At 44.2% G+C, this 10,050-nt stretch overlaps 1 protein-coding gene across 1 annotated transcript in view; it reads right to left on the minus strand.

The window, feature by feature from the left end:
- LPAR1 (lysophosphatidic acid receptor 1) overlaps positions 1-8,634 on the minus strand; it is a 72,587-nt gene extending 63,953 nt beyond the window's left edge. Inside the window, exon 1 of the mRNA XM_066181453.1 lies at positions 8,568-8,634. The gene's annotated coding sequence lies outside the window, so the exon portion shown is untranslated. The remainder of the gene's footprint in view (positions 1-8,567) is intronic.
- Between the last annotated feature and the right edge of the window lie 1,416 nt (positions 8,635-10,050).

The following is a 10,050-nucleotide window of genomic DNA, read 5'->3' on the forward strand; positions in this document are numbered from 1 at the left end:
GTGTGGCTTCTTTGCCAAAGCTGTTTCTGCATTTTGTGCCACTCTTCTGAGGGAAAAAGTAACTGTTTTCACACAAAAATTATACCAAAGATCCCCTCACAGAGTATTCATAGCATATTAGGAACAATTTAGAAAGAAGAACTGAAAAAGCAGTAAACAAGTCTCTCAAATAGAAATTTGTTATAAAAATATGGGCAACTGATTGCAAGAAACTTTGTGGAAGAGATATTGGGGATGGAAATATGCAGGATCATGGCATAGGCATTTGCTCAGGCATATTATTTTTAAGGCATTTATGTTTTCTACAATCATATAATTCCCTTCTGTCATCAAACTGTCATCAGCTTACACATCTCCTCCAGAATTTTCTCCTCTAGGCTGAACCTAGGATGCTTTTGCATATGAAACTTAAGCAATCCAAGGCAGGAAACAGAAACACTGTACTTCATGGAGAAGCAGGCACTAACCTATGCTATTCCTACCAACTGTTTGCAAAATTGAATAATTCCAGAGACCTATTTTTAGTCTATTCACTAAATACCAGGATTTTTGTGATTATAGTAATACTCTGAAGTCTCAGTCAGTTTCCAGTCCCACTAGGACACTATAACTACTGCAAACAAGAAGCTAAAAGATTAGGGGAGCAAACACTAATTCAGAAAAGTCTTCTTTTGCTTGGAAGGCTTCTGTACAGAGAAATACACAGCTCTGAAGTAAAGTTTTCAGTAGTTCCATAAAAAGCTTTAGGAGTAGCAAAACAATCCTGATATGTTGCTGGCCACCTTGGAACAGTTCTCAAAGCTCTGTGCAGAAACCATGCCCAGGGCAGCTCAAAGATACCTGCCACATCTCCACAGAATTGCTCTCCACGTATGACACATTCTGGGAGGGACAGCAAGGAAAATGAAAGACAGAAAGACCAATAAACTTGAGACATTTATAATGGTATCTTTCAAGTACAAGTCACATTCAAGATGAGACTCTTTGAATGCTGGGTACCTATCCACACATCCATTTCCCTAAAGTCGTTTGTCCCAGTGCAGCATCTCAGGAAATTAACTGGTGAATTCCATTTCCTCAACAAGAGGAATGAAGGGGCAGTGACCTACTGATGCACTGGATTTGTGTCGGCGGGAATGTAGCAACAAACAGGGAGACGTGGATAGAAATGGCTCAAAATCCCAATGAATTCTTCACTGAGGCTTTGCTCCTCAACCAAAGCTAATGCTTATGTGGATGGTTAGCATATGCCCAAACACCACTCCTAGTACATCCCTTGTGTTGCTGTGGCATATAGGACAACAGGCTCTGACTAGTTGGCTGGTTTATCCTGACAAGACTCCAGGAATGCCTGGAGACATTCTCAGATGGATGCAAGGAACGTTCAAGTTATTCTCCTGTACTGATAATTTGCCAATGCAACATAGAGCACCCTAGCAGGGCTGCGTACACATCTGCAAAGACACCTGCCAAGTGCAATAGTCAGTGATGCAACACAGTATTAATACACACCCTTCTGTGCTTTACTCTCCTTTGGGACTTACAAGCTTATCATTATCAGTCTGAATGTATGCTTTTCTATCTAATGCTGCCCTACCAATTTCCTGAATGCTTTTTTACTTCAATAATTAGCTTTATATATTCAAAGTTAGCATACAACTAGAAATGGGCTACGAAGTTTACTCCTATAAGCACAGCCGTAGGCAAGAGAGCCAAATTTCCCCTTTACATCCAACATTACAGCTTCACTACCACATGAAACCCTTCCCACTGCAACACATAAGAAGACTGTACATATCTTGTAAAACTACTGGTCCAGTCTCTGCAGTCATTGTAAACACACCTGTCACAATAGGCATTGAAACAACAACTCAATTATGCACAAAAGTGTATAATTTACTTCTGTTAGCTGGAGTATCAACGAAAGAGCTCAGAGGTGTCCAGATAGAACATCAAGCAAACCTACACGCTGCCTCCCTTTGCTACTTCATATTCCACTACAAGTAACTGTGAAAATGGTTAGTAACACAACCATGAAACCTTGAAAGCTTTAGGACCCAAGAAGCGACACCCCGTTGCAGTAAGAGAATGTAAAAAAACACAGTAAACACAAGAAAACAGATCTCACCAAGAGACTCAGTGAGCACCTAATGCAGGCACACAAACCAAAAAAAATACTGACCACAATAATGACCACCCAGTGCAAGACAAGGTCCAGGACCAAGGTGACCTTCTCCTGACCCTGCCATTGGCTTGAGGTGCTAACCCACAGTCCTCCACCGAGGTCTCCTGCCACCAGCCATCCAACTAGAAGCAGCTGGTGCCACTCTGACAATTTGCTTCTCCCTGATCCAAAGCAGCAGGAGGGTATGGGTGCTCACCACCCTCTGGGCTTCTGTGCTGTGAGCTGAAGGGACAGTGACTGTTGCACTGGTGGTATCCCCAGAGCCTTCCACCTCACTTGATGCCAGCAAAGCTGATACAGAATTGAGCAGCAAACAAATTTGAGCTTTCTTCTGCACTTACACCCTCGCTGTGGACACCCACATCGTGGTTCCGGGAAGCATGCTGCCCTTCACACATTGCAGCTGTGCAATGTCACCTCAGTTCCCTTGCTCTGTCACCAGCAGCAGCCCAAGGCTTCAGAACACTGTCCAGCAGATCTGACAATCACAAGAAGTCAAAAGCAGACTGCACTATCAAAGACTAAACATTTAGTGAAATCCAGCAACTACAGACCCTTTATCAACACCCCTTCACAGCAGACAAAACAACACTTGCCACACTTGAAAGCTATGTAGATATGAAAGCTTGAGAGTTTATTAGTCTTTCCCCTTTCCTACAAACGCTAACCTGAAGTGTAACTATTCTAAAAACAGGTCTGACCTGTACAGCATCTCCCTTGACTGCTTGGATTCCAGTAAGTCTTTGCTAGATTTCATGTTCAGCTCACTGCTATTAAATAATCACCCACTTACTGAAAGAAGATACAAATTTCTCTATGCTGTAAACATTCAATACTCATCCAACATTTATTGCTGTAGCTAACTTCTTAATAAAAAATGGATACTACTGCAGCTATACTTTTCCACCCAGGGTGAAAATAATCATCCCTCAAATGGCAAAACAACTTCTAAGAAAAACTCCTGCTCCCAGAAATAAAGTACCAGCATTATTTCATATCTGCCATACATATCCTAAAAAGACGGGGAGGAGGGAGGGAAAGGGGCTTGCAATGAAAAACAGTATGCATTTCCTTTGCCAAATTTTTACCACTCTTAAAATCTCCAGCATTCTGCACAGAAAGATCTTGCCTTTGATGTCAATCCAATGCTTTCAGGCTTGCTCCTGCAAGCACTGCAATATGCAATACATTTTCTAGCTGGCAAAGAAATGGATGTACAGCATGAAGTGCCTGTGAAATCCATCCTGCTCCGAAGGCCACTGTGGCATGTAAATTCCTACAGAAAAGCCAGAATGGTCTGAAATACGGCAACATGAGGCCTACAGCTGAGGATTATCACGTATGACTATCAAACTCTCATATATTTTCTTCAGCAGTTACAAAAATCTACTTCAGGAGGTGTTTGCCTCTTAGTCACAGTCAGAAGTAAAACCAGAAAGACAATATTGGGCTCTCATAACACCTTTGTATTTTTAAAAAGAAAATGAGAGGACCTCCAAATTTTATCTAGAGTATATCACAGGGAAGCCAAAAAAAAAAAAATTAAAATAGAAATTCCAATGCCGGTCAAGTTGAAGAAATCTCAAATAAAGATTATTCAGTTGGCACAAAAGTCTTCATACGGTTCTCAGCAATACAATATCTGTACTCCCAAAATACGTTTCCTTCTAAAAGAGATCCAGCCTCCCCACTTTTGCAACTGAAGGCATTTCAGGTGCCACTGATCCACACCACCTACCATCATTTCAGCAGCAGAACACATTGCAGTCTGTGAGTGGGAAACAGCAAGGCACAACACTTTGCTCCTGTTTTCCCAGCACAGCCAGCAGCCAGGCCATCACAAAGCCCATCCGAACAAATCTTCAAGGCACTTGGAAAGCAAAGCGCTCTGCACACATCCCAGGCCAGAGCCCTCTCCTGGCTATTTATCCTGGGAGTGGCTTGAGGAGGGATGTGGCTCCTTCCCCCTCTCAGGCTGTGCTGCTGGCAGGGGCAGGCATGCCTTATCCAAGACTTCTTGAACCACAGCAGCCCTGCAAGTCTGTGGCTGTTTTTGCCTGCCAGAAGCAAAGGAGGACTATTCACTTTCTTTTTAGTAAGAAATACTTCTTTACCTCTTGGGTAAATGCACCAGGGCTCTCCTCTTTATGCGCGCTAACCTAACTGCCTATAGCATCTGGGTCAAGGAGCCAGACCCAGTAGGAAATACATAATGTACTGAAAAAAACCATGGTCAACAAACTATTCCAGGCTGTGCCTATCAGGAAATTCTGGACTCTTTGCACTAATCCAAGCAAGGCTACTGTCCCTATGCAGAGAAATACAATGGTTAAGAACCACCTCAAAGTTCTTTGACAGGAGCATGTAAGGGAAATGCCATGGTCATGGAGTTGCCATGTGATATGTGGACACACATACACTGTCTAAACCAGCACTAGTACATAGGCTCCATTCTTTTCTGGTGCTCAATGCTGCACAAATAGAAACAGTACTTTCAACAGTTTGATGCCAGTCATTAAGAAATGAAAACCGATCCTAGAGTGCAAACTTCAGCCAAACAATTACCAAAATTTTGCAAGCCAGGTGTGCTGTTAATCAGTTAGGAGCTTGGAAAGAGTGTCAGGCACTCAAGAAACACCACTGGAGGAGAGAAGGATAGGCACTTCTCAGAATTCTCCTCTACTATCAACAAAAACCAAACCAAGGCACCAGACATTCAGATGTTCACTGTCATATGCATCAGTACATCAATGGAAGTGCAAGAATGCACAGGCAATTCTTCCACGTTTTAAAGAAACAAAGCTTGAAATATAAATTAAGAAAACCAAAATTCAAGTTCCCTTACATGTAAGTAGAAAAGCAGCTCTCATTTCCTTGACAGAACTTTGGTCTGCCCTGGGAATAATTTTGTACTTCTGTCAAAGCAACACATCAGCCTCACACCTGACCCAAAGTCATTCAGTGCCAATACAGATTTTGCCATTGACATCTATGGGCCATGGACGAAGCCTTCAGCTTTTGCTTTAGCTATGAAGGAAAACACATCGAAGAAAACATGAAGTGTATAAGCCCAGCCCAAATGCAGCACTGCTGAGGAGTGCCACATCTCTACAGTTTCAACTTGTGACACCTGGAAGAGAAAAGTCAAAAAACACATCAGATGCTACATAACCACTGCCAGTTGAAGCCATTACTGCCTCAAGTACCTCACAATCAAGCATTTCTGTAGACCAGCAATCTCCCTTCAAATTATCAAAACTCCTAAGGCAACAAATGAGGACCATACCAAATTTGAAAGCAATCTTAAAGAAAACGACATGGGAAGATGGAAAAAGAAAAGACACACTTTACTTTCTCAAAAGTTGGTTTTCTTTTCACTCTATTGAACTGATGGAAAAAATAATACAGCCCATTGTGAAAGATGAAGCAATGAAATGCACAACATATAAAGAACTAATCCACTAACTAAAGGCTCACATTTTGATCCATCCTTCTTTCAGCAAAACAGTTGTATGCATCTTTCCCCTGGCATTATATGTAGCAGCCACTCTTCAAATATCCCATTTATGAATTTAAACTGACTTTAAGTATCCCTTAAATTACATGCACTTTTCTTTCTGAAAGGGAGGAAATTGAACTTACGTAGCAAATTCTAATTTTGTGAGGGAAACAGTAGTGAAATGGACAACTGCCACACAGTACCTGTTCCCACTCTCAAATTCGTCCATGTATGCTTAAGCACCACCAAGACCATAAGTGAGGGCCTGTGAAGAGTTCCCCACTCAGCCCTGATAGCAAAAGAGCTGCACTCAATTTTCCTCTGCATCCATTTGATTAAAAAAGCCAGATACACAGCAACAGTACTCAGTAAGTGCAGGCAGGTCACCACTTAGAGGTGCTCAAAGCCAGCTCTTCTGACATCTAGAGAAGGCAGCTCACCTCTGAGATGGCTCAAACTGCTGGGTACTCAAAGAGAAGATGGTGGTGGTCTCCCAAAAGGAATACACTGGTCAAATGAATTACTTGCCTATTGATTTAAACCTCTGAATATGAGATAAAGCAAGCTCAACATGGAGAGGCCACTGAGAAACAGCTAACTATCCATTAAGGTGTTATTAAGGGCTCATCACAGTGGTATCAAAGTGAATCCCATGTAAGTACAAAGCAGAGCAAAACGCTTTCTTCAACAGCCTCTCCTGGATTCCCCAAAGAGTTTAATTGAGTGACAATATAAGACCAAGTTAAAGACTGATTTTTAATTCTTCCCATTTTTAAGCAGAGAAGGAATTACATTTCAGTTAAAATCTTCCAGAACTACTGATGAAAACCCCATGACCATAAAGTATTTTTTGCTCACAGTGATAAGATGGTCTGTTACTCACACGTGGAGTTCACATATTAAAGATGGGCATGCAGTGTGGCGTTATTTTAATTTTGTATTTTCCATGGGTTTTGTCCCAAAAGCCATTTAACCTTTCCACCTTCAATATTTGTTTTGAAGAGCGGAGGAAGAGAAAGCAGACATCAGCCAACGTTTTCCTCTCTTCAACCAGCACTGCTACGGCTAAGTTCTCAGAACAAGGTTTATCGCAGCCAATAGTCTAACTACTGCAATCCGTAATAGGGAGTGATAAAGACGACACCACACTGATCATGCAGCAGTGCTTCTCAGTATTTCTAAGTAACATTTCCTTAGCTATTTGCCGTACAGAAAGGAAAACCACCACTCATATACAACTGCACACGATGAGAAAGTGCCAAGCTATTCTGGAGCAAAACAGCATTTAATTTTGTGTGGTTAATATTTAATAAAAACAACAGTAAAACGCAGACCTACCAAGTTGCTTTGTAAGTCTGAGCACATATCAGTTAAGGAAAAACATGTGGCACGCCTATAGCCTGTAATAGCAAGCTGCAGGGCAGATCTTCACTTACGCCTGTGCACACAGAGTATTGCTTCAGTCCACTGCTGAAATTGCCAGAAATATTATTTTAGTACTGCGGTATGGCCCATCCTCGCACAAGAGTAACACACAGCCCTGGCCGCCAAATTGTAACATGACTCCCTGACCTGAGAGTGATTCATTTTAGACCAAACGGTACAACACACCAAACCTGACCTAATATGCAAAAACTTTCTTTGAAAAGATAAGAGTTGCAGCAGTTCTTAGCAGTAAAAAGATTGCAGCTAACCCAATTCACCCACACTTTGAGAACACAAGATGCCTACAGGGTCTCCCCCAAGTAACTTTGCTTTAGAACTTCAAAAAAACCCCAATAAAAAAAAAAAAAAAAAAAAAAAAAAAAAAAAAAAAAAGCCCAAACAAGCAAACAACTCCAATTTTAAACTTCCCGCCACCCCCCCCCCCCCGAAAACCAACCCAAACCTGGAGCGAGGGATGGAAAAAAAAAAAAAAAAAAAGGAAAAAAAAAAGGGGGGGGGATTTAGGCAGCCTCTAACATTCACAGACAACTGAAATCATGAAGGTGTGAGCTTGCTTCACAGAGATAACCCCAAGAAAATTAAATTCAGACATTCCAACATTTTTGTGATAATGAAAACTTTTCACATATTTCCACAGGAAGCAGTTTTTTGGGACGGTTCCCACTGCGGAGCTATTCAAAAAGACCATAGGAAAAGAAGAGAGAGGAAGAAACTTGGTGCCTCTAATTCCACCTCTCTCTTCTCACTTCAGTTTGCTAACGGCTTTTGTCCTCTAGCTTCCCTCCTGTTCCCCCGCTCCCGGTCTTTCTTTAATAAATCACACCCTTATGCTTTCATTCATCTATCTTCTCCCCGTCCTTTAGCTTTGCTAATACCACGGATACACTGACACTGCTCCCACCGGACTTGAGCAGGCTCTTCGTTCGAAGGACTGAGGAAGTCAGGAGACAGAGGTGGCAACCATTTTTTTTTATCTCGGACTTTTTCCACTGTTTTAATTTGGTATAAATAAATCCAAAGAGATTTCGGGAGGGAAGGGGTGACGAAAAAAAAAAAAAAAAAAAGGAGAGGGCAGACCCCAAGTAAGTCCTGTTCGTGTTCCTTAATCAAACAAGTGTCCATTACTTATTCCAGGGCAGCCCTGGACAAGTTAGTCCAGCAGGAATAGCAGCCCGACCCGACGCCTCGAACCCGCTCCAGCCCATTCCGAAGGAGCTCTTGGCCGGAGAGGGCCCCCGACAAAGCGCGCCGCCCCGTACACCACTGCGCGCCTCGGGACTTAGACCAGGTTCGGAAACACGAGAGAAAACGCCAAAGAGAGAAGGGCGCCGTGGGCACAGAGCCCTTGGGGAATGGGAAGCGGGCACCTTTTCGCGGGCGAGAATGGTTGGACCCCCCCGCCCCGCTCCGCCCCCGAGCCCGCCGTGCTGCACTTACCTGCGGGGGCTGCGCGGGCGCGGTTGGAGGGAGCGCGGCGCCGCCGCCGCCGGCGCGCACAGAGAGAGGGAGGGAGGAGGGGAGAGAAGGAAGGAGGGAGGGAGGGAGGAATGAGGGGTGGGACGGGGAGGGACAGAGCAGAGCAGAGCAGAGCGGAGTGAAGTGGAGTGGAGTGAAGCGGAGCGGGACGGGACGGGACGGGACGGGACGGGACGGGACGGGACGGGACGGGACGGGGAGGAGAGTGACGGGCCGGGACGGACTTGGCTCCGTCCACACTCACTCCGCCTGCGCCTCCGCCGGGCGGGGCCCAGGTGTGCCCGCTCGCCCCGCCGACCCCACGCGTTGGCTGCTCGTTCCCCTCCGCGCGCCTTGGCCGGCCGCGGAGGCTGCCTTGGGAAGGGGCGGTGGGGTTTGGGTGCGTGGCGGTGGTATGCAGGTGTTCCTGGAGCAGCCACAGTTCTCGTCCCGTGAAACTTTCGAATCTCTCGCCGATGTCGGTGAGAGCCATTTGGGACCCGCAGTCATAGGAATACTCAATTTGGAGGTTCACCGAGCACACATCCGTGGAAAGGGACAGGGTTGGACAATAGTTTTCCAGATTAGAAGAATTATTTTATTATACAAAACCAGGTTCAAATTGCTTCTTCCCCACCCCCTGCCCCCATAAGTTTTTACTGTGAAATAGGCTGATTTAATTGAATTGCTGAAGCATCTACAGGCCACTTTTGCATGTACATGAAGTGAAAAGACATATTGTTGCACACAACACTTAAGAGTTCAGTGGTTGAAATGGCTAAGCATTTCTAACCCCTGTAGTGAGATTTCTAGGGAGGTTTCCTACAGCTATACAAGCCATGAGGGCCTCCAGCAGCACAAAAGCCCATTATGAAGCACCAAGCACACTTAAAGCACTCATATTTCTCAAGGAACCAGAAAGCATCGGAGACAATACTCAAGTCTGATCTTTGCTTGTGTGTCATCCACACAGTAATGACACTGTCTACCATAGCTCCTGGTAATATCTGCTGCACCACAGGTATAGTTATTAACAAAGTTTTTGGCATCAATGAGAGCAGGTCTCTAGCTGCCGTGGCTGGTGAAATGCTTTCTCTTTAGGAAGTAGTTGTCACAACACATACCTTGTGATTGTACTCAGCATTGTAATTTTGCTCTGAGACTAGACTTCAACATGCTGGAAAGTTTTGTTAAGTATTCAGCAGGCTATTAACTTTGGAAAGTGCTGGATTTCATCTTCTACCTGTTCAAAGCAAGCTACCAAGTGTTTGCAGGAGGTGACCAAAAAGCATGTTCTGTTACAAGCTCTTAGAGATGGTTTAGCATCTATGCACCAATTATGGTGACAGGCCTTGGTAGTTTTCTCACCTATGCACAGGCCACATCTGGGCTGGGCATTGGCAGTCTCGAAACGGTGTGCTCAAACTGCAGGTGTCCTCCCCTGGTGGCAGAAAAGGGATGACAT

This window comes from Chamaea fasciata, unplaced genomic scaffold, assembly GCF_029207755.1.
Source record: "Chamaea fasciata isolate MVZ Bird 193981 ecotype frontalis unplaced genomic scaffold, bChaFas1.0.hap1 SCAF_4, whole genome shotgun sequence".
Taxonomy (NCBI): Eukaryota; Metazoa; Chordata; class Aves; order Passeriformes; family Sylviidae; genus Chamaea; species Chamaea fasciata.